Here is a 22,641-nt window from a genome sequence, read left to right as displayed (position 1 = left end):
AAAAATTAAACCAAAGGCAGGAGCTGATTAGCTTAACTTAGAATGAAAGCTGTTAACAGGGGAAAGGGCTAGCCAAACACGTGTCCAAACACGAGCTAGCAGCACTATTAAAGCTCACAAATTAACATGTTAAATAATTTGTTTAATGTGTTCACAACCGTGATCTGTTCCCATCAGTTTGACACTGCCAAGCAAACACACCACAGGAAGTCACAATAATCAGCCAAGAACTTGTTGCCACATGTTACTCACAGTGAAACCCTGGCTTTTCATTTTCACATTTCCCTTTGTAGATTAATCCAACACATTCTCACAATTCCCAGTTGCTCGTATATCATACTTAGTCAGGATGTTTTAGCACCGTTTCAATGCACGGGTATCCCATTTACAATTACATATTGATAGACTGTAGTATGTGGCTGGATGAGGACATATAGAAAGCGCTCACAGATGCTATTCCCATCCAGACAGGATGGGAATAGCATGGACCACACTACTTTCAGAATGCATTATCTTGTTTAGGACCACCCCTTTTTCTACTTTGACTTCACAGTCACTGTTTGGTTACGTTTAAGAAAAGAGGTTAAAATACACGTTAGACCCACAAAGCATCTGCAAAAAGTTTTATCATTAACATAGAGCTTATATCGCCCAGCTCTACATTAACATGGTGTTGACTATATCCACAGTACCAACAGAAAACCTGTGGCTACAATCTCATTGCATCTGTCTCAAAAGTCAGTCTATCCACTATTCTTTGAGCATTCCTGTTTTCACTCTTAACCTCCTAGTACCTGGCATCCACATATGTGGACATCACATTTTGGGTTGTCTAGACCACAACACCAAATTTTGCTCTACAAGGGCCTGATATCCTCTTCTCAGAAACTACATCAGGTAAAAAGATAATTCTTTGTTTTTACATTCATCAGGTCCCGATCAGCCCAAATAGCAGAGAGAAATTAAAAATGCATGCCATGAAAGAGTTCGGGTCTTAGGAGGTTAATGCTAAGTTGGGCTACAGCCTTAGTCACACAGGTCTAGAAATCAGTTGGCCATTTCCTGGTTGCCAGCAAAAATGTGTATTGATTGACCAGTTGGCAAGTTGCTTGAAGTTGCTGGCTGTCAGTCAGTGAAATCAGACACAAAGACGATTCTGCACCAAAAACCTCCTTGTGATTATTTTTGTTACTAGTAGATTGCCACAGTTACCTTTAGTTTACATGGAAGTTGCTGACTTGTCTCCAAACACTTGCCACCTGACTGCCCCTTCCCCAGCCTACTTCTTCTGGAAGCTTCTGTCACGGCGGGGTGCGCCGATGTGTGCGGAAACAGGACCCAAAAGCAGATGATGACGAGGAATAGTAATGATTAACAGAAAAGTGAACCTTTATTGCGATGACGGCAGGAAATGAACCAAGAGACCAAAGCAAACAGGCAAAACACTAAGAAACAAAACACTAAGCTGGCAAAACACTAAGAAACAAAACACTAAAGGTACTAAGACCAAAAACTATAACTATGACTGAGGTGGAAAATAAACAGGCTAAGACTATGACTGTAACTCTGGTGAGATAAACAGACGAACTGACAATGGCATGAAGAAAACAAAAGGCTTAAATACAGACATGAGGTGATCAGGGGAAGTGGCGACACATGGGGGAAAACAGCTGACAGACATAAACCTAATGACAGGACCAGGAGAGGAAAGCTAAATACAATGAACAAAGAACACATGACATTGTCAGAATAAAACAGGAAATGACAACACAACTTAACAGACCTAATACGTGATGAAATAAATAGAAAACCCCAAAACATAGAAAACCCAGGAACAATAACTGCCTAAACTAAAGGCAAATAGGAAATAACACAAACTAATAACATATCAAAAAATACAAAGAAAACTCAGAGTGCTGGGTCGGAGACCCAGCCTGTGACAGCTTCTTCCTGTTGAAAGGGAGTTTGCCCATCCCACTGTTGCCAAGTGCTTGCTTATAGGGGGTCTTGTACTATTATTGTAGGGTTTTTGCTTTACAATACAAAACACCTTGAGGCGACTGTTGTGATTTGGTGCTATATAAATAAAACTAAATTGAACTGAAAAGCAGTCGTGCATAACTTTTATTTTGAAGGTTTCACTACAACTTGGCGAGTAGTTGGTGTCAATGCAAACTACAGGCAACAGTGGTAACCAAACTTGTCAGGGAATTTACATTTTTTCTACAGACAGGCGGTTGCCAGGGGATCACCAGCTGGTCTGTAGGCCTGTGAGAATGCAGCTATGTGGGATCTTCCCATGTGACAAAAAAGAGAAAAAAAAGTGGTATTTCCAAAAACTCCTTGAATCCCCAGAGCCTGGGATACACACCAGGCTACAAAATATCAATATGAAGGCCAGTGAACTTTTTCCTAAGAATACTTCTTCACAGGAGACATTTGGAGTTGCCACTGAATAAGAAGAAAGTGTCTTAAATTTTGTCAGGTGCCTGGTTCATTCCACAGAAGCATTCTGAAACGAGTATTTTCAGTCATGCCTTTGCCTTTTCTCCCATGCCAAGTCAAAATAACTAATGAAAAACTAACATTTTACAGTTTACATTAAATACTGAAGTTAATCTGTAAAATATTTGGAAAGTTTTGCGTAGTAGTAACACAACAGTTCTTACTGATAGCATTAATGATGCCGACTGGACTGTTAAACTGAGGCAGCTAAATGGAACAAACAGCTAAACTTACTTTGTGTTTTTCCAACCTTTTCTTAAAAAGAAAAAAGGTCTGCTATTTTGAAATCACGTTAAGATATATTCGGATGAAGTGGACTTTTTTCATTCAGTAAGAAATGAGTACAAAGTTCCCATAAATCCTATTAGGTATTTTAAGGGACCATTTTGTGTCTCTTTCTTATGGACATTATTTTCTTTCTTTCTTTCTATGCAATTTAAGAAAATTGCATAGACAACCTTTAAATGAGAGTGAAATATAAAAATAATCGTTTGTAAGCCCTCCTGGCTGAAGGATGAGTCCTAATATATTTGGTTTCTTTAGCTAAATAACAGGGACAGGAATAGCTTAAGTGTTATGAATGAAAATTCCACACTGTCTAAACTGTGGTGTGTCATACCCAAACAATGTCACTAGATGCTTCTAGCAGTGAAAATACAGTCAGCTATTAAGTGGGTGCCATAATTAACAGTACATTTATTGTACTATTCAGAAATAAAGACCTCGGGCCTTGGAGTAAACACAGGCATGGAAAGCGCTCCAACCCTAATGGTGTTAGGTGGAATATGGAAGGAATGCTTCATCTGTCTCCTCAGTCAGGTTGAAAGGAGGTATTTAAGTGTGTCTAACATTGTTTTGCATCCTGAATGAAACATTTCAGCGACATTTACGTTTATGTTATCCTCGCCGAGTACAGCCAGCACTGAACTGGTCTAACCCGGACTACTGATTAAGGAAAGGCATCCTTGGACTGGAAACTGATCTATGTAAGGAAGACATCCGCACATTTCAAAGGTTATTGGTCATCATGATGTTAAACATTTCAAGGAGGACTATTAATGAGGTGTTCAGGGAGGTAACAGTCCTTTCACATTGCAGCTGCATAACTTCGAGAGAGAGAGGGAGGAAGAGAGAAAGAGAAAAAAAAACTGTTTCCAAATTCAGTTTTATTCACAATGGTATCTCTCATTCCTTGTCTTCCTTTCTGGTTATGTTTTCTTTCTGTCCCTGCCTTCCTCCTCCCCTCCGTGTTATTCTCACCTCCAGCTCCCAAAACTGCAGCCTGGCTGACTCATCACTGGCCTTGCTATTAGGCTCCTGCCAACACTCACTGATTAAATCATAAAGGAAGAGAAAAATGAGCGTTATTGAACACACTGGGCCCTATGCATGTGCCAGTGATAAATAAAGAGAATACAGTAAACAAGGTAATAAAGCCAGCACAGGCAGTGGGGAGTGATATGTTTAAAGCATATTTGACAACTTAAATTCTCTCATGTCCGACCGGTACATAACACACATAACAGATGTACAGCGAGAGGATGGCAGAGTATAGACATGAGTTTCATCTGTGTTATTTAAACTGTGAGCTCTACAATTTAAGTTATAATAATATATTTATTTTCCATTAGAGGGCAGAAGAGTTCCAAAACGAGCTGAGAGACACAGAGACCTCAAAATGTTCTCACCTTGTAAATATGGCAAAGCGTAGCTGACTCATGTTGAAAGATTAGACATCTACCAAACACTGGACAACATTACGATCCCATCATAGTGCTTTTTCTGACTCGTGGCCTTCAAATGGAAACACAATTACTGATGTGACACCCCCTAGTGGCAGCGCACCTTAATTTGTAAAAAAATTTTTTTCATTTTTGGTATAGGTAAATAGTTAAAAGTTGTTGGGAATCTGTTTTGCAGCAGTATAGTTAAAGAGGAAGGAACGACTCTTTTTATGTATCAGATGAGGTTGTGTAATCTGCACTCACACGATGTCGGTTGCTACATCAGCCTCCAACAATTTAAGGAAGGATTACCACCTCTCTTGGTCTCAAAAAATATGTCTGTTAAACTATGGGATAAGTGAAACCTAGAAAACCTGATTTTGTGAAGGACTTTTTTTTGTGTGTATTTTATTTTATTAATCTGTAAAATGTATGGATGGCAGAGGATAACACAGCATGCTAGTTCTGTTAGTTACCTTGTAAACATGAACTGTTCTCTGAAAATAAAGAATTAGAAAAAAGCACACAGATAATACAGATACAAATACAGAAATCTGTCAGTAAAAAAATAAATTAACATAATTTAACAAAACAAACAAAAAGGAAAAGCAGCACACGATAACAAATGACAAGTAGAGATTAGCTGAGGTGTATCCTGCAAGTGAAGTTCAACATAGCCAGGTTTTCTTTGAGTTAGCTGGCTTGAGAAAACCTAAACACCTCAGTCAGAGATAACAGATATCACAATGGTGGTTATCAGCTTTCTTTGTTAGTCCAGGCTTTCTGCTTCAGCTTCTGAATAAAATCTATCAATTAAGCATCACCTACTCCAATCAGAGACATTTTCAGATAAGGACAGGCTGGAGATGTATAAGCGCATAGAAAAATGGTTAAACAGTAAAATGTGATGCTGGTACTCCAAATAAAGCAATGCTGCAGAAAACAGTTAATTTTGGTAATTTGTTTCATTTATTTTACTAGCATAAGGCATGATCATTGGTAAAATAGATGCATTAATCTCACTTGGTGCTGCTGTTTAGTTCTAATGTGACAGCTTCACTTTCCAGCTCTGAAACTTCGAACGTGTTCACTTCTGACTCTGTCCCACAGCCTAATGAAGCAGATGTAGAAATCACATTATAGTGTGTCGCCAAATCATAGGGAAATTGATTTTACCGATTCAATCTTGTCAGTGATCAATAGCCTACAAATGCAACTAATTCATTTTTTTTTTCAGCTCTGTGTTCTATTAGCTGCAATTTCAGCAGTGTCAAAGAGACTTCACATCAGATTGGCGCCGAGCACAACGCAATGGACAGTTTGTGATTCTGTAACTTTGCAGTAATGTCTCGTTCAGTGCACAGTAAACAAAAGCATAATGCTCCGGATCAGCATAGGTACTATAGTAATCTAGGTAGAAAGGTAAAAACACAAAACTCAGACTTTAAAACTTTGACTTTCAGGTCATTGTACCTTCCTAGCCTAATAATCTTGCTTCCTAATAGTTTAGGATTTAGAAGTGGTGAACATGAGATGATTTTCCTCTTTTTGCCCTTTCCCATATTAACTAAAAAACAGATGCTGTGATCAAATTATATCTTTTTATGTCTCTGGTGATTCATAAAGTGCATGCCTTCAAAACCATTTACTTTCAGTTTAAAGTCTGTTCCACTTTCTCTCCGAAGACATCGCTCTAATGTTGCCTGACCTTCTTCTTTCCTCCTGTCTTCATAAATATAGCTGTCAAATCATCTTTTCTCCTCAAGACCAACATATATGAATATATCCTCAGGCCACTTGATGAATTCCTTCTGTTTTTTTAACTCCGGTTTGGTCTCTACCGATATTTAAAAAAAAATCTGGGTCTCCAGGAAATGCCAGTTTCTATCTCATAGACAAGAATCTGAAAATAACATAGAATCACGTCATGAGCCCGCTGAGTAAACATATTTCATAAAGACTTATTGAGACCTATGACGCCAGTGTGACGTAAACAGAGGGTGTGTCTCAAAGTGAGAGGCACTTTGATTCTGGGAACACCTCTGGCTCCTCACATCTTTGCGTCTCAGTTATGATCTGAGTAACATAATCAACAGCCCCAAAATAGCAGCTCCCACCTCTTTCCAGGGTATTCTGGAGCACTGATCCAACAACCTGCTTTAGCAGGATTTAGATACATTATTCTTCACGTCATCTGTGTGCTATGTTAAGGATATCTTTGCCGCAAGGAAACTGCACCTAACAGGTCGTCTCTTCCTGACACAAGACACTGACAAAGATCTTTTGGGCGCATAAACAGGGGCAGTTTATAATCAATCCTTCTACCTTTTGCAGTGACGTACCCATTTCATTATAAGGTGTGTGCAGTAAAGTAATCTGGTAGTCCGACGACGGAGAGTGAGTGCTGCTCTCTGTAATAAGGCAGTGGGGATGAGTCATCAGCGGAAGTGAAGCTGGGAAATAAGGAATGTGAAGACTGTGGCCTCTGGCTGAGATGAAAACCTCTGGTTCTAAAAGACAGACACACTTTACTCCTGTGCAGCAAATGTGACCCACAAAGTCCATATCAGTGAGTCTCTATTCACTTACAACAAGTCGATACAGTTAAAAGTCCACATGGGTCCGACAGTGTGTTCACTATTTCAGTGCTGTCTTTTAAATCATGGATGCAGAAGTGCAGATGACACTTTACTGACACTTATTTTTGCTGTTCATTGATAGGCTCTGTATGCTGTGTAGTTTTCAAAGATATAAATGGAAATAAAAACTGCCAGCACAGCTGATGTGAAGTGAAATTCTTTGTTATATTTTCCACTATTTGTTTTACCATTAGAAATTATTTTGATTGAACTCAAGGTGACAGGTACTATAATAAAGAAAATGAAACTGTGTAACAAATAAAATGTCACGTTACGAACATGGCCATCTTACATTTGAAGAAGCAAAACCAAATAAACTTGGATTCAGTATATAAAACATATGATTAAACACATGATTAAATAAATAAAATCAGGGCTTAAATTTTCATTTTACTGAAAAAAAAAAGTCCCATAACTGAAACTGTATATACAGCTGATTTTCAGTTAAATTCTTTTAAAACAGTGGTTTGCACCCGATTGTTAATGACGTCAACATGCGTAGTGAAAATGGACTAATACATTAACATAATAATAATTAAAAATAATCATATTTTACAAATCACCAAGGTACACAAAAAGGTACAAGAAACAACTATGGATTAAAAACAAAGGTTAAAGGTGTGGTTAAAACCCAGTCATAGCTTTAATGGTGACCAGTGCCTCCTGGAGTTAACAATGGTAACGTAAGGAGCTAATTAATGTCTCTTTTCATCAGATGAGGCCGCCCACTAAACCAAGCCATAATCATCATGCTTGTTAAACTCCCATCTTACATGGGTTGTTGCATACTTATAAATGATATACACTGTATACATGCATTATACATTATTATATACATTAATTAAATTCTAAAGATACGGATTATGCCTACATGTACAAATTATTTCAGTGTTTCAACACACCTAGATATGTTGTAATTTGTTTTCTGGCAGATTTTCTCTGCATCCTTGTTACCATTAATACAACCCCTAAATAATTAGCTTTTCCTGTCCATCTTTGATGTTTTCATTATCCTTCATTTCTTACAATAATATGTAAATTCTCTGTCAGTCTGTGTGTTTGTTTGCTTCTTTGTCCAAAAATTCCCTCTAGACCATTGTGAGTTGAATGACCAAACTTGGCACACAGGCACATCTCAGATCCCTGATGGTTCATATCTATATCAGATGTTATGATATCATCGTGTTGCTTAGCAACCACCTAGCAACACCCATTTTAAACCTTTATGCATGTACAATACCTTAGGAAAGTATCCTATCATTTTAATTTCATGATTATAACATCATTTATATCCACAAAAGTTGAATGATACATGTCTGGCTTTACTTTTAATACAGAGATTAAGTATATAATTTTGCCAGTAGCACACAGGGCATATATTTGTTGTAATAATTTATGGAGGCATTTTTTCCTAAATATACTTATTAACCTTTCAGAGATTACAAACAAGCATTATTTACTAACCGTACTACACTATTGTTTATGTAGTTTCAACAGATAAGCCAAGACAAAGTCATTGTGTTGTTAAATCCCATCTCATATGGCAATAACTACATGTAGACAGAAGCAGGTTTGTATTGTATTGTATAAAATATTTACAAAGCGAGTAAATCATTAACTAAATAAGCAATCTCTAAAACTGTAGAATATGTTTGTATAATCTGCATCTTTCTGTCCATTTTTGATCCTTGTATTATCCTGTTTAACTAATAGCCTTAAAAATAGTCTGAATAGTAGTTTGAGAAGTTTGACAAAAGCTGAAGTAACTACACCAATGAAAATGTATAGCTGTTCATCCAGAAGTGAAGCTCGACCTTAAGATTAGACCTTATGACCTTAAGCATAAAATTCACATTATTCTTTCATTCACTAATAAATTAGAATTTGCAGTACATACATAGACTTTCCCTCTAAAGCATTTTTGTGCACAGACATACCAGTTCTCTGACAAAATGTTGCTCCATTCATTCTCAATAGTGTGACGTCAGTCTCTAAACATGCCTGTGCTCTGTCTCGGAGTGACTTCAGTCGACACCACAGCCCCAGCGAATATAAATAAAATTGAACTGGTTCTTTTCATTCATCATGCTTGGAGTATCCATACTATGCACAGTATTTTGCCAATGAACAGGCTCCAAGTCCTGTGAATGTCATTTATAAGAAGAGAGTGAAATGATAAACAAAGAGTGGCCGGGGGTTCGCCCTCCAACCTTTCAACATGACGATCAAGGTAATGTGATAAAGGTTTACTATGAGGATAGAGGGCCTGGTGAGTCATAGGTCAACAGTAGGTGAGAACATCGCAAAACCTCGGGCGTTTAGGGAGATAATGAGGCCTCATGCATCTCCCAGCTGACCAACATTAAGAGTTATTACTTCCTATCCTGCTGTAGCTTCAAGCCTCTCGTTTCATTCACCGTCTTGGTGCAACTGCTGTAATTGCATACACGCGTGCAAAACGTGCATGTCATCAAAATCAAACACACATGCACCAGACTTCACACACAACCTGCTAAAACAGCCTGTAGTATTTACTTTGGTCTAATTTAATAAAGGGATTATTATTTTGTAACGTCAGTTCACTAAATCGCTCATGTCTCACGTTTATAAGCTTTATCCAAATGCAGGTCAAAGCAAAGCATGCTCTCGCGTTTCACAATCTGCCCTTCAGCCTGTTCGTTTTCACAGCTCCATGTGCTGCAAATAGTGTTTTAAAAAGATCTGAGCCAGAAGAACCTTCTGCTTATCTGTATCTGACATTATACCAGCAATTAAAGAAACATAGAAGACCAGTCAGTACATACGTCATTACTCTGATGTAAGTTGCATCCAAGGCCATCTTTGCAATGATGTGGTCCTTTAAAGGCGTCAGTGCACCACCCACTATTTCTTTGCTTCTGCTGCACTGCTGCAGCTCATATCATTTAGCATTTTATGAATATCACTTTTGTCTCAATTAGGAATACTGAGTCTTGTTTTGTGTTTTGTTTTTCATGATATCAGTGTCCTTAGAGTGTTTTAGTGGATTAGTGTTTTAGTTGTAGTGTTAGGTTTCAGTCTTTTACAGTAAAGGTCAAAGGCTGGTTAAAGTTAAATCAATTTCATGAATTATATTATAATGTTACATTTATCCATACTTTTGGAAATAATATTAATTTCTTTCCCTGTCTTTTTTATGCTATGTTTTATGCTATTTATATTCATTGGAGTTTTGTATTTATAGTGTAACTGAATGTTGTAAATCTTGCTTGTGTATTGTAAATGTAAGAACCCAACAAGGGACAAGAGTTGAAGTTCAGCAATAATTATAACCTCTATGAATTACATTTAAGAGTTTCACGCTCCACATCAGAACTGTGTTGAAATTCATTGTCCCTTTTAAATAATTAAATTTAAATTTAAATTTAAATTTGACCTTTTTGTACTTGGTTTATGCATCTTTCCTGTCAGCTTGATCCATTCACTAGACAATTTGGGATATCTAAAAAGGGTGGAGTGATACATTAATCAGCTAATGCTGGCTTGCATGGTCAGCAAGGTGCATCCAGCAGGTAAATGGGTGCACCACACTGAGTTGTGCAGACACAGATGCTTGCTCATAAGAATCTATGTAGCAGAAATAGCAGAATTTCACTCACCAAAACTAGTACGCAAACTGCAAAAGGCACCAACACCACAAACATGGTCAAATAGTCCAGTTCAGTGACTCATATTAGCTGAAGTCAGCACTCACATAACACTCATAATATCCTGCATAACTTTAAGCACAAATACAAATAAATTGAGTGAGTGACATTAGATTTTCTGAACTGTGCAGCTGCAGTTCATGATTGTTGTTTCTTCCACCAGGTTGCAAATGTGTTTATTTCTCCTTTTAAAGTGGGCAATGTAGCATGGGGGCCAGCGTTGTGTGACTCACTTTTGCAGCCAGCCTCAAGTGGCGCCTCCAGAGCACTGCAGTTCACTTCTGACTTGGCTTCATTTTCTAGCCTGCTGCTTAAAGACATCACAAAGAAACAGCAGAAAAATACCACAAAAGAAATATGACCAGCAGTCGTAGGATGAGCACGCAGTCTTAGGTGGGAGTGGGTGTGCTTGACATTTAGTGAAGCTTGTAAAACAAAAAAAAAAGTTACTGGAAAGTCCTTACTTACTGAAACTCGTCTGGCTTACAGTTTTATTGAAGTCAGTGAAATGCTCCACCGAGCACACTCCACTGTGATGTGTCCTTTTGACCCCGCTGATGTAAGATATTTATGTGAGAGTCACACGGAGATATGTTTCCAACAATCAAAATATGTAAACTGCCATTTGCCATTGGTTTTGACTCCTGTTCCCACAGCAGTTCCTGACAAGTTTCAATATTTACATTTTTCTATGCCGTCAAAATGCAGCAGACTGAACAAAGGGAGGATGAATAGGGTGCAGAGCTCTTGCTTTGTTCTTCAAAGGGAAACAGTTCCTCATCCCCAAAATATCTGAAGCGCTGTCACATGGACTCAACGGAATTTGAAGCATTTACAGGCTCCATCTTGTAACTGTCAAAATGCTAAGTGTTGAGGGTAAGTGTCGTTATTGTTTTGGAATGCCTGTTCTGCCATCACTGTCTCTTCCTGTATTTTCATTTATGTAAAAAGTTAAATAAAATACATTCAGGTGAATGGTGCTGCTCTACTGATCTAATTTCATATCCAGTCATTTTATTCAAAACCTTCTGAAAGTGTATTTTAATAATTGTTTGGTGCCTGTCCTGGTTTGGTGAAAAATAAAAGCATCTTAGTTGATCTTGACGGAAAAACAGAGTCTGATGGTACTTGGGGGACTATTCAAGTGGCTGCAGGAAAAAAAAGAAAAATAAAATGCCTTGAAAAGAATAAATATAAAAAAAAATTTCAGCATATATGAAGCAGATTTGCCTGCAGGGAAACTGGATATCGTGGGTCACAGAGAATTGTGTAATACTGCTGGCAGGCTGAAGCAAAGGTTTTCGAGATTTCAAAATTGGTCTTACTTGATGGATGGTTGATAAATATTTAAGCAAGGGGTTTGTCTTTCCTCTTTTTGTAAGGCATGCCCTCCCACAAATATTATATTTCACAGGTCTTTCTCTAACTTTTGTAAAGTGTATCCACAGCCGGGAACTTCAGTCTTTTAGTAACAACTGTCACAACGACAGCGCAACTTTGTATATGTCACCACTGTTTGGTTGCTGGTCTTGTTATTATTATTATTATTATTATTATTATTATTATTATTATTATTATTATTATTATTATTATTATTATTAAAATATGTTATTTAAAAGCAAGCATAAATAAAACATTCTGTGAGGGATTTAAAAGGCACAGTTTAATAAACCTTGGTATTTTTTTTAACTTTTAATCATTTACTAATAAATTAATAAATGATATTTACCTACACCCACTTTATGCTGCATATGCACACAGATGTTTTCACCCCCAAACCACCACCATTTGCAAGCTACATGCAAAGCCAGTGGGGTCGCTCGGGTATAACTGTGTGACTTCATCATTCCATTACTTCATCACATCATATCACACCTAAAGTAATACAGACATTTTTTTCTTTAGTTGCTGCAGAGGGCCAAAGTGAAAGCAGGTCTATGTAAAAGTTTTAGACTCACTAGAGGTTTTGGGTTTTTTGCACAGTACCATCAGGGAGGTCAGTGTGGTTCCCGATTAATTCTGCAGCATGACAACTACCCCAAACATGCAGCCAAAGTCATAAAAAACTGTCTTCATCCACAAGGAAAACAAATAGTCCTGCAGCAGATGGTATGGCCCCAAAGAGACCTGATTCTGAACATCACTGAGTGAGCCTGGGCTTGCATTAAGAGATAGAAATCCACAAACAGTGGCTAGTTGTCTTAATATTTTTTTGAAGAACTTGTGTGCAGATTATCTGGCAAACCGTGTGCAAATGTATTTTGTGTTTTATTTTATGTTTTTTTCTGTTTACTACCTATTGTATTATGTTAATAGATAAATAAAAACAATTGAAACTATTAGTTTTGAAATCACAAAACTAATAGTTCCAGAAAGATTTTTAAAAACCCATAAAACATAAAACTTGGAACAAACATGTTTTACTCTTCAGTTGTGTGGAAAGCAACTAATACCTAACTCTAGATTTGTTTTCCTCTCCGTGCTTTGTTTTGATTAGTTGTGAATTTCCGTGCCTTATGGGTGTCCTGGTGGATGCTGATTCCTGGAGTGAAGTTTCAACAAGAAACAGGCCATGAGTGGAATCATGTCCAAAGGCTGAGGATCACATCCTCTTGCTACAGGGAGGTATGACCTAATCTCTGTGGGTTTACTGCAGAGAAATTCCTTGGAAGTTGGGGGGCAGGACAGCAGAGACGAGATGAGGTTCAGATATGAAGTTTGAGTTTGAGACACTGAAGGACTATTGTTGCATTAGAAATGTTAACTACACTTCCAGTTATCTTTTCAAACACCAAAAGAGAGTTTTGTTATAATATCCACAGGGGAAGAATGAATCAAACAACTCTCAAAAAATAAACTAAAATAATAGTCTTGGTGCAAGTTGCTGAAAAAAAAAAAAAACACACCCACACCCACCGAGGACAGTTAATTTACCTGAAGCCAACTACAACATGATAAATGTACTAAGAACAGAGTGATAACAGAAGCATGTTAAAATCACCAGTGTGCTCTGTGTCTTACTTCAGTCATTTATCCTTTCTTCGTCTCCTGATCAATTCTAAGTTACCATTCACAAGACTTAACACTTAAAAGCCTGTAAGTGAAATTTGGTATGAAAATTGAGACGAATCGAGATTAACACTGTAATTAAATGGTTTGCACTGGTGTTGTCAGCCTCTGGGGTTTCGCTTGTCTTTCACCAGTTTCACTCTGTGTGAGAAAAAAACTCCATCTATCTGACTATCTATCTACTCTAAGATGCATTTAAATATATATATATATATATATATATATATATATATATATATATACAACTCATAATAAATACAAACTTAATTAATAAAAAGATGGATAACTGATTTTTATGTTCTGTACATTTATTTAAATAAAACATTTTTAAATAAATTAGTGTTGTGTTCATAAGTGAAATAGAATTTTTAATCCAGTCATTAATTTGCAGAATACAAATATAAAAACAAATGACTTCAAACAAATTCATCAATAAAATATGTTTTATATGATCCCCTTGGCATAACTCGGTCTCCATCACTAAAACTACATTTTATGTTGTGAAAAACATGTTATGTGATTAGATGTGCTGTGACTTTGTAAGCGAGGAGTTGTGTCGTGTGACGTGAATGAAAACCTTCCCTGATCTGTGTCACTGTTCGAATCAGTCTGCCTTTGCGTCATCTCTTTTCCAGCTCCACTCACAGCTTTATTCACTATTCTGTAGTATTAAAAGTAACCAAATATTTTCTTTAATTAGTACCTCATTATCAGTCCACAGTTATTCATCCAGCAATTGAAGACGTTTGTTTTTGTGGTAATAAAGAGTCAGTGTGTTAATGTGCCCTCCTACCATTCTAGACTATGACTCATATCTAATCCTCACTGCAGAGAGTTATATGTGAGGTGAATACTTATGAAGGCAACAATCCTAAACTTGTTTCTACACTTCAGCCTTGTAAACCTGTATGTCAGCAGCATGTACTGTTTGCCTTTCATATGTATATGAACAAATGCACACAATGCTACATATAACAGTTTAACGACACTGTCTTTAAAAGAAACAAAATCTGTTTAAAGAGAAATGAAATGGTTATTGGAAATGCTTTTTTTGGTCATGTCCATTTGGTTCTTATTTTTGCTGCATTTAAAATTGTATACTTACATAACTCCTTATGCACGGCAGGATTGTTAATATGAGGAACCATATTACATATTAATCTTATGTGTTTCTGGATTGCTAAGAAATATCTTAGTGCTTTATTTTTTTTTAAGCCTAAAAGTTATTGAGTGTGTTTTGAGAGGGGAGGGGGACTGTTAACTGACCAACTGAAATAACTGTCGTTTGACGTCATGATTTTATTTTTAGAAGGTAATATATGGGTGTGGAAGTGCCTTTTCATGTTAGAATGAAAATACAAACACGTAACATACACACGCTGATGTACCCATGTGCAGAGGGCAGACAGTGTGTGTGTGTGTGTGTGTGTGTGTGTGTGTGTGTGTGTGTGTGTGTGTGTGTGTGTGTGTGTGTGTGTGTGTGTGTGTGTGTGTGTATTTGGATGAGAGTTTTGCTGCTAATACCAGAAATATGTATTCACACCTGCTGATGAGCTATTTTTATTTGCACATGTACTGGTCTGCACTGGCTCAAAGGTTTGTGCTTGTGCTGTGTTTATTTGCGTAAGCCATGTCGAAACAATATAAGACCTAAACTTTGAATTGCATCAGATGAGGAAGGATTTCAGTTTAGTTTTTTTGCCTCTCACCTGAAATATCCTCACAGTGGGTGAAAGTATTAACTTGGATTGCTCAGGCTGAGTCCTAGTTTGCCACTGATATCCAGATCCCTGTGGTCACTTGGACATGTGCACTCTAACATGGTAAAAAAAAAAACAACAACAACAAACAGTAAAGGTAAAGTGTGTGCAACAAGAACAACTAAAAAAAATGTGGATGAAGGTGGACAGAATAATATTGGACAAATACTATAACTGTGTGAAAATTTAAATCAGCAAAATCAAAATATGGTATATATAAATGAGTAGAGAGTCAATAGAAGAAAAAAATGAAAATATACCTATCAATAAGGCTACAAATGAAATTTCAAATAGTTTATTTCAATGTATTTACTTTTTAAGTTGCTTTTTTGACAATTCAGGACATTTTTCATTGTTTCTTATGCATTTAGGATTTGATCAAATTGCCTTTCATTGAATGCTTTGAAGTAAGATATCTCAAGAATGAATTCTGAAATTTTAAAGATTTTTTTAAATGACACAGTCATAAAATAAAGTAGGTAAAATAAAATTTAAAAAAAAACTGTGTCCACAAACACAAGAAGGAAACTGAAAAAACCAATAATAATTTAACAATGTTAAATTATTATTGGTTTTACTTGGTTTTAAACTGTAAGGTTTTTGGAACTGTTCAGTCTAGGAATATTCATAACCTTAGTTTTAATAATTTTAATGTATTTAATAAAACCCTAAGCTAATATAGTCACTTTGATTTATAGCTGAGTTTAGTGGTTAAGAAAACATTTAAGCTGAAAAACAAGGACCCTTTAAATATATATTCTTCTTCTTGTTGTTGTACATTAAATTAATATTAATATTAAATCATGCAATATCCTCACAGTGGGTGAGGATATTGCATGATATACTTTGCCTCGTATCTTCAGACTTATCCAAACTGCCATTAAATTGTTTGTACTTCCATCCATCTTCATCCGCTTTGTCCGAGGCCGGGTCGCGGGGGCAGCAGCCTAAGCAAAGAGGCCCAGACCTCCCTCTCCCCAGCCACCTCCTCCAGCTTATCCGGGGGGAATACCAAGGCGTTCCCAGGCCAGCAGAGAGATATAATTTCTCCAGCGTGTCCTGGGTCTGCCCCGGGGCCTCCTCCCGGTGGGACATGCCTGGAACACCTCACCCAGGAGGCGCCCAGGGGGCATCCTTGTCAGATGCCCGAACCACCTCAGCTGGCTCCTTTCGATGTGGAGCAGCAGCTGCTCTACTCTGAGCCCCTCCCGGATGGCCGAACTTCTCACTCTATCTCTAAGGGAGAGGCCAGCCACCCTTCGGAGGAAGCTCATTTCTGCCGCTTGTATCCGCGATCTCGTTCTTTCGGTCACTACCCACAGCTTGTTTGTACTTAATAAAGTTAAATGTAATTAGTTAAATGTCAGCATAAACTACTTGTTTTTTGAATGATATAAAAGAAATTTAAATTTACAAATGTGACTATTTTTCAAATTGCATCAGTTTCCCCATAAATATTTAGGTAGTCATAGGCCTTTTTTAAAAAAAAACAAACAAACAAACAAACTTATATACATCAACTTTAAAATGTTGTTTTGTTTTTCTCTACAGTAAAGTAGCATTTGTAAAGTAGGCTGCTTGACAGAATACCACAATTCAGTTTGTTTAAAGTATTTAGTCAGAAGATGTTTATATTTGGAACTTGGTCCAGTTAAACTCCCTACAAAGAAAAGCTTGTCAGGTTAATAGTTCTAAATTAAGACCTCAAATAGTTGGAGTGAGTAACTAGAAAAAGTTAATAGGATAAACCTACTTTTTGTTCCAGCACCTGCATTACTTAGCTACAAGCATGCTAGCAAGTCTAAAACTGTCCTAAAAACTGCAGCACCTAAATAAGCTAAATAAAATCTTGCTAGCCTCCTGCCTGTTTCTGCTCTAGGGATGGGTATCGAAACCCGGTTCTTGTTGAGAACCGGTTCCCACTGTTTCAATTCCTTGGAATTGTTTGCCATTTTTGCAAACGATTCCCTTATTGATTCCAGTCGCCCCGAATGACGTCACCACGTTGCGGAGCGTCATTTACCTGGCAGGAAACACGGCGCCTAAGCGGCTCAAACGCTCAAAAGTTTGGTTACACTTTACGAGAACGGATGACAACAGGGCAACTTGCAATACTTGAAAAGTAGAGATTTCATTTAAGGGAGGAAACACTACGAATATGCAAAAGCATTTGCTCACAAAACACACGATGACCTTAAACAAATGTCGTGTTTTTAATTCTGCTCCAGACTCATGAATCTCAACCCAGTAGCAGCGTTAACGTTTGCACGTCCTCTTCCGTTAATGCGGCAGGTAAATAATCAACTAACAGTGCATATTATGTTAGCGCGATCTGCCTTATTACAAAACCTGCCATTACTGTGCATTTAGGTGACCATGATGAGAGAGACAGACAGAGTCTGGCTCAGATGCTGGCAGTTCTTGCTGCAGTCCACCGGTAGCGTCTCCTTTCAGGCCAGGATAGACGAATGTCACCGAGCAGTGACTAAGTTTGTGGTCAAAGGCTTGAACCTATTTGCCACAGCAGATGCCCCCGATTTCACTTTGGTAAGTGAATGTGTTTAATTGTAGGCAGGGATATTACTGGATATTCTTGTGTAATTGCTACAGAATAATTTATGTTATACTTTGTTATTGCTACAGAAGAATATTTATTTTATTATTTTACATTTACAATTTTTTTTCCTGGGGACCCTGTGACACCCCATTGAAGAGCCATAGGCTGGACCTCTTAAGATCTCACTGTTGGGTTTGTAAGGTCATGTTACTCCTAAATTTCTATCTTGTTCAAAGAGAAGATATAAAACAAAGTTCTAAGCGAATCGACCTTAGTGTTCTCCTTTTTTAAAAAGAATCGAAAATGGAATCGGAATCGTGAAAATCTTATCAATACCCATCCCTATTCTGCTCCTCAGTTCACTTGTCACCTGCCTGTTCCTGCCTCTGTGTTGGATAACCACAGGCCTGCTTGCAATGACCCTGACAGCCTCTAGCGACTTCTTGTTCCTGAGTGCCTCGTGCCTGCTTCCACCCTCAACGACTCCCACCCATCAACTATCCCAGGAACCCTGCTAGCACTTAAAATGACTCTCACAGCATCTGAATGACATTGAAGGTCTTGCTTTCTTCTGCTGTCTGTCATCTAGCTGCTGGTCCTTTTTCGAGCTCTTGATGCATTTAGCTGCCAGCCAACCAGTACTCGTAATCTGTTGGTCTGTCTGTCTCCAGCCTGAATCAGTTTCTATGCCGGACAGGATGCCTCTCTCTGGTTGGCCAGTGCAACAGCACACAATCAGTGAACTTCCTGGTCCACCTATGGGATTCCTTTCAGAGTAGCCCTCCAGAAGGTTATATAGCTTCCAGACTATAATCTGTTCAGATCCTCATTGATACTAGTCCCTAATGTCAAGGAAATCATTCTGCTCAACACAAAAGCCAATGGTGTGGCTAGTGGCCCAGCCCATGTCTGGTTCATGCTTCCTGATCAAGAGTCTACTGTCTCTCTTAGGCTACGTCCACATGTACACGGGTATTTTTGAAAACTGAGATTTTCCGTTTTCGTTTTAAAAAACTGACAAAGAGCGATTCAGAAGACCCTTATGAAAAGAATATCGAGGGAACAGTTTACCCTGCCCGGGATAGGGTTACCGGGGCCCTGCCCTGGAGCCAGGCCCGGGGAGGGTGCCCGAGGGCGAGCGTCTGGTGGCCGGGCCTTAGTCCATGGGGCCCGGCCGGGCACAGCCCGAAGAGGAGACATGGGCCCATCCTCCCGCAGGCCCACCACCCGCAGGAGGCGCCATAGGGGTCGGGTGCATTGTGTGCCGGGTGGTGGCCAGGAGCGGAGGCCCTGGCGGACTGACCCCCGGCTGCCAAGACTGGCAATAGGGACATGGAATGTCACCTCTCTGGTGGGGAAGGAGCCTGAGTTACTGCGTGAGGTTGAGAGGTACCGGCTAGATATAGTCGGGCTCACCTCTACGCATGGCTTGGGCTCTGGAACCAGTCTCCTGGAGAGGGGCTGGACTCTGTCTCAGTCTGGAGTTGCCCCTGGTGAGAGGCGGCGGGCTGGGGTGGGTATTCTAATATCTCCTCGGCTTGCTGCCGGTACGTTGGGGTTTTTCCCGGTGGACAAGAGGGTTTGTTCCCTGCGCCTTAGGGTCAGGGAATGGGTCCTGACTGTCATCTGCGCTTATGCGCAGAGTGGCAGTTCGGAGTACCCAGCCTTCTTAGAGTCCCTGGGGAGGGTGCTGGAAGGTGCTCCACCTGGAGACTCTGTTGTCCTGCTGGGAGACTTCAATGCTCACGTGGGTAACGACAGCGAGACCTGGAGGGGCGTGATTGGGAGGAACGGCCTCCCTGATCTGAACCCGAGCGGTGCTTTGTTATTGGACTTCTGTGCTAATCACAGTTTGGCCATAACGAACACCCTGTTCGAACATAAGAGTGTCCATAAGTGCACGTGGCACCAGGACGCTCTAGGCCGTAGGTCGATGATCGATTTTGTAATCGTATCACCAGACCTGCGACCATATGTTCTGGACACTCGGGTAAAGAGAGGGGCTGAGCTGTCAACTGATCACCACCTGGTGGTGAGTTGGATCAGGTGGCGGGGGAGGACGCTGGACAGACCTGGTGCACCTAAACGCGTAGTGAGGGTGTGCTGGGAACGTCTAGCAGAGGCCCCAGTCCGCGAGATCTTCAACGCACACCTCCGGCAGAGCTTCAACAGCATTCCGAGGGAGACTGGGGACATTGAGTCCGAATGGACCATGTTCAGCGTCTCCATTGCCGAAGCTGCTGCATTGAGCTGCGGCTGCAAGGTGGTTGGTGCCTGCCGTGGTGGTAATCCCCGAACCAAATGGTGGACACCAGAGGTGAAGGGAGCCACCAGGCTGAAGAAGGAGTCCTATCGGGCTTGGTTAGCCTGTGGCACTCCGGAGGCAGCCGACAGGTATCGACAGGCCAAGCGGAATGCGGCTCGGGCAGTGGCTGAAGCAAAAACTCGGGTGTGGGAGGAGTTCGGAGAGGCCATGGAAAAAGACTTTCGGACTGTCTCGAAGAGATTCTGGCAAACCGTCAGGCGTCTCAGGAGGGGAAAGCGGTGCTCTACCTGCACTGTGTATAGTGCTGGCGGAGCGCTGCTGACGTCGACTGAGAAAATTGTCAGGCGATGGAAGGAATACTTCGAGGACCTCCTTAATCCCACTGACACGCCTTCCGAGGAGGAAGCAGAGTCTGGGGATGAGGGGAATGACCCGCCAATTTCCGGGGGCGAGGTCACTGAGGCAGTTAAACAACTCCTTGGTGGCAGAGCCCCTGGTGTTGATGAGGTCCGCCCCGAGTTCCTGAAGGCTCTGGACGTTGTAGGGCTGTCCTGGTTGACACGCCTCTGCAATGTTGCGTGGAGATCAGGGGCAGTACCTGTGGACTGGCAGACCGGGGTGGTGGTCCCCATCTTTAAGAAGGGGGACCGGAGGGTGTGTTCCAACTACAGGGGGATCACACTCCTCAGCCTCCCTGGGAAAGTCTATGCCAGGGTGCTGGAAAGGAGAGTTCGTCCGCTAGTCGAACCTCGGATACAGGAGGAACAATGCGGTTTTTGTCCTGGTCGCGGAACACTGGACCAGCTCTTTATCCTCTCGAGGATACTTGAGGGTGCATGGGAGTTTGCCCAACCAGTCTACGTGTTTTGTGGACTTGGAGAAGGCATTCGACCGTGTCCCTCGGGGTGTCCTGTGGGAGGTGTTGCAGGAGTATGGGGTGTCTGGCCCATTGTTACGGGCCATTCGATCCCTGTACAACCGTTGCAAGAGCTTGGTTCACATTGCCGGCAATAAGTCGGACTCGTTCCCGGTGGGTGATGGGCTCCGCCAGGGCTGCCCTTTGTCCGGTTCTGTTCATAATTTTTATGGACAGGATTTCTAGGCGCAGCCAAGTGGCGGAGGGCTTTCGCTTTGGTGGCCTCAGAATCTCATCTCTGATTTTTGCGGATGATGTGGTTCTGTTGGCTTCATCGGGTGAGGGCCTCCAGCTCGCACTGGAACGGTTCGCAGCCGAGTGTGAAGCAGCAGGAATGAGGATCAGCATCTCCAAATCTGAGGCCATGGTTCTCAGCCGAGTCGGGGATGAGTTCCTGCCCCAAGTGGAGGAGTTCAAGTATCTCGGGGTCTTGTTCGCGAGTGATGGGAGAAGGGAGCCTGAGATCGACAGACGGATTGGGGCTGCAGCTGCAGTAATGCAGACGCTGCACCGGTCCGTCGTGGTGAAGAGGGAGCTGAGTGTAAAAGCGAAGCTCTCAATTTACCGGTCGATCTACGTCCCTACCCTCACCTATGGCCACGAGCTGTGGGTAGTGACCAAAAGAACGAGATCGCGGATACAAGCGGCAGAAATGAGCTTCCTCCGAAGGGTGGCTGGCCTCTCCCTTAGAGATAGAGTGAGAAGTTCGGCCACCCGGGAGGGGCTCAGAGTAGAGCAGCTGCTGCTCCACATCGAAAGGAGCCAGCTGAGGTGGTTCGGGCATCTGACAAGGATGCCCCCTGGGCGCCTCCTGGGTGGAGGTGTCCCAGGCATGTCCCACCGGGAGGAGGCCCCGGGGCAGACCCAGGACACGCTGGAGAGATTATATCTCTCCGCTGGCCTGGGAACGCCTTGGTATTCCCCCCGGATAAGCTGGAGGAGGTGGCTGGGGAGAGGGAGGTCTGGGCCTCTTTGCTTAGGCTGCTGCCCCCGCGACCCGGCCTCGGATAAAGCGGATGAAGATGGATGGATGGATGGGTTTTAAAAAATAATCCCGTCCACATGTAAACGCAGAAATGAAGGAAAACGCTGCTAGGAACATGCCAAAGCAACAGGTGGCGATATAGTCCTAACTGTGTAGAAATGTTGGCCAATCACAGTGTGACGTCAAAAAAGGCGCACACCTTTGACGCTGCGTTTTCTGAGTTTCCTCCGTTTTTCTCGTCCACACGTAAATGCAAAAACGGAGTTTTTAAAAATCTCAGTTTTCAGTGACCGAAAACGCCGTTTACGTGTGGACAAAAGGTGCAAACGCATAGAAAAATCTGTGTTTTCAAAAATACTCGGGTACGTGTGGACGTAGCCTTAAACTCATTTGCCCTGGTACCATGCTTTTTTGCTTATGGGCCGTTGTCTTTAGCGGCCTCATTGTCAACACAGCCTCTGGGTTGCTCTCTTGAGCAGTCCTGGCCAGGGACCAGAGGGTTTTCGGCACTTTACCAGACTGTTGATCCTGCTT

The sequence above is a fragment of the Rhamphochromis sp. 'chilingali' genome (assembly GCF_963969265.1).
Source record: "Rhamphochromis sp. 'chilingali' genome assembly, chromosome: 6".
Taxonomy (NCBI): domain Eukaryota; kingdom Metazoa; phylum Chordata; class Actinopteri; order Cichliformes; family Cichlidae; genus Rhamphochromis; species Rhamphochromis sp. 'chilingali'.
This window is presented reverse-complemented; position numbering follows the sequence as displayed.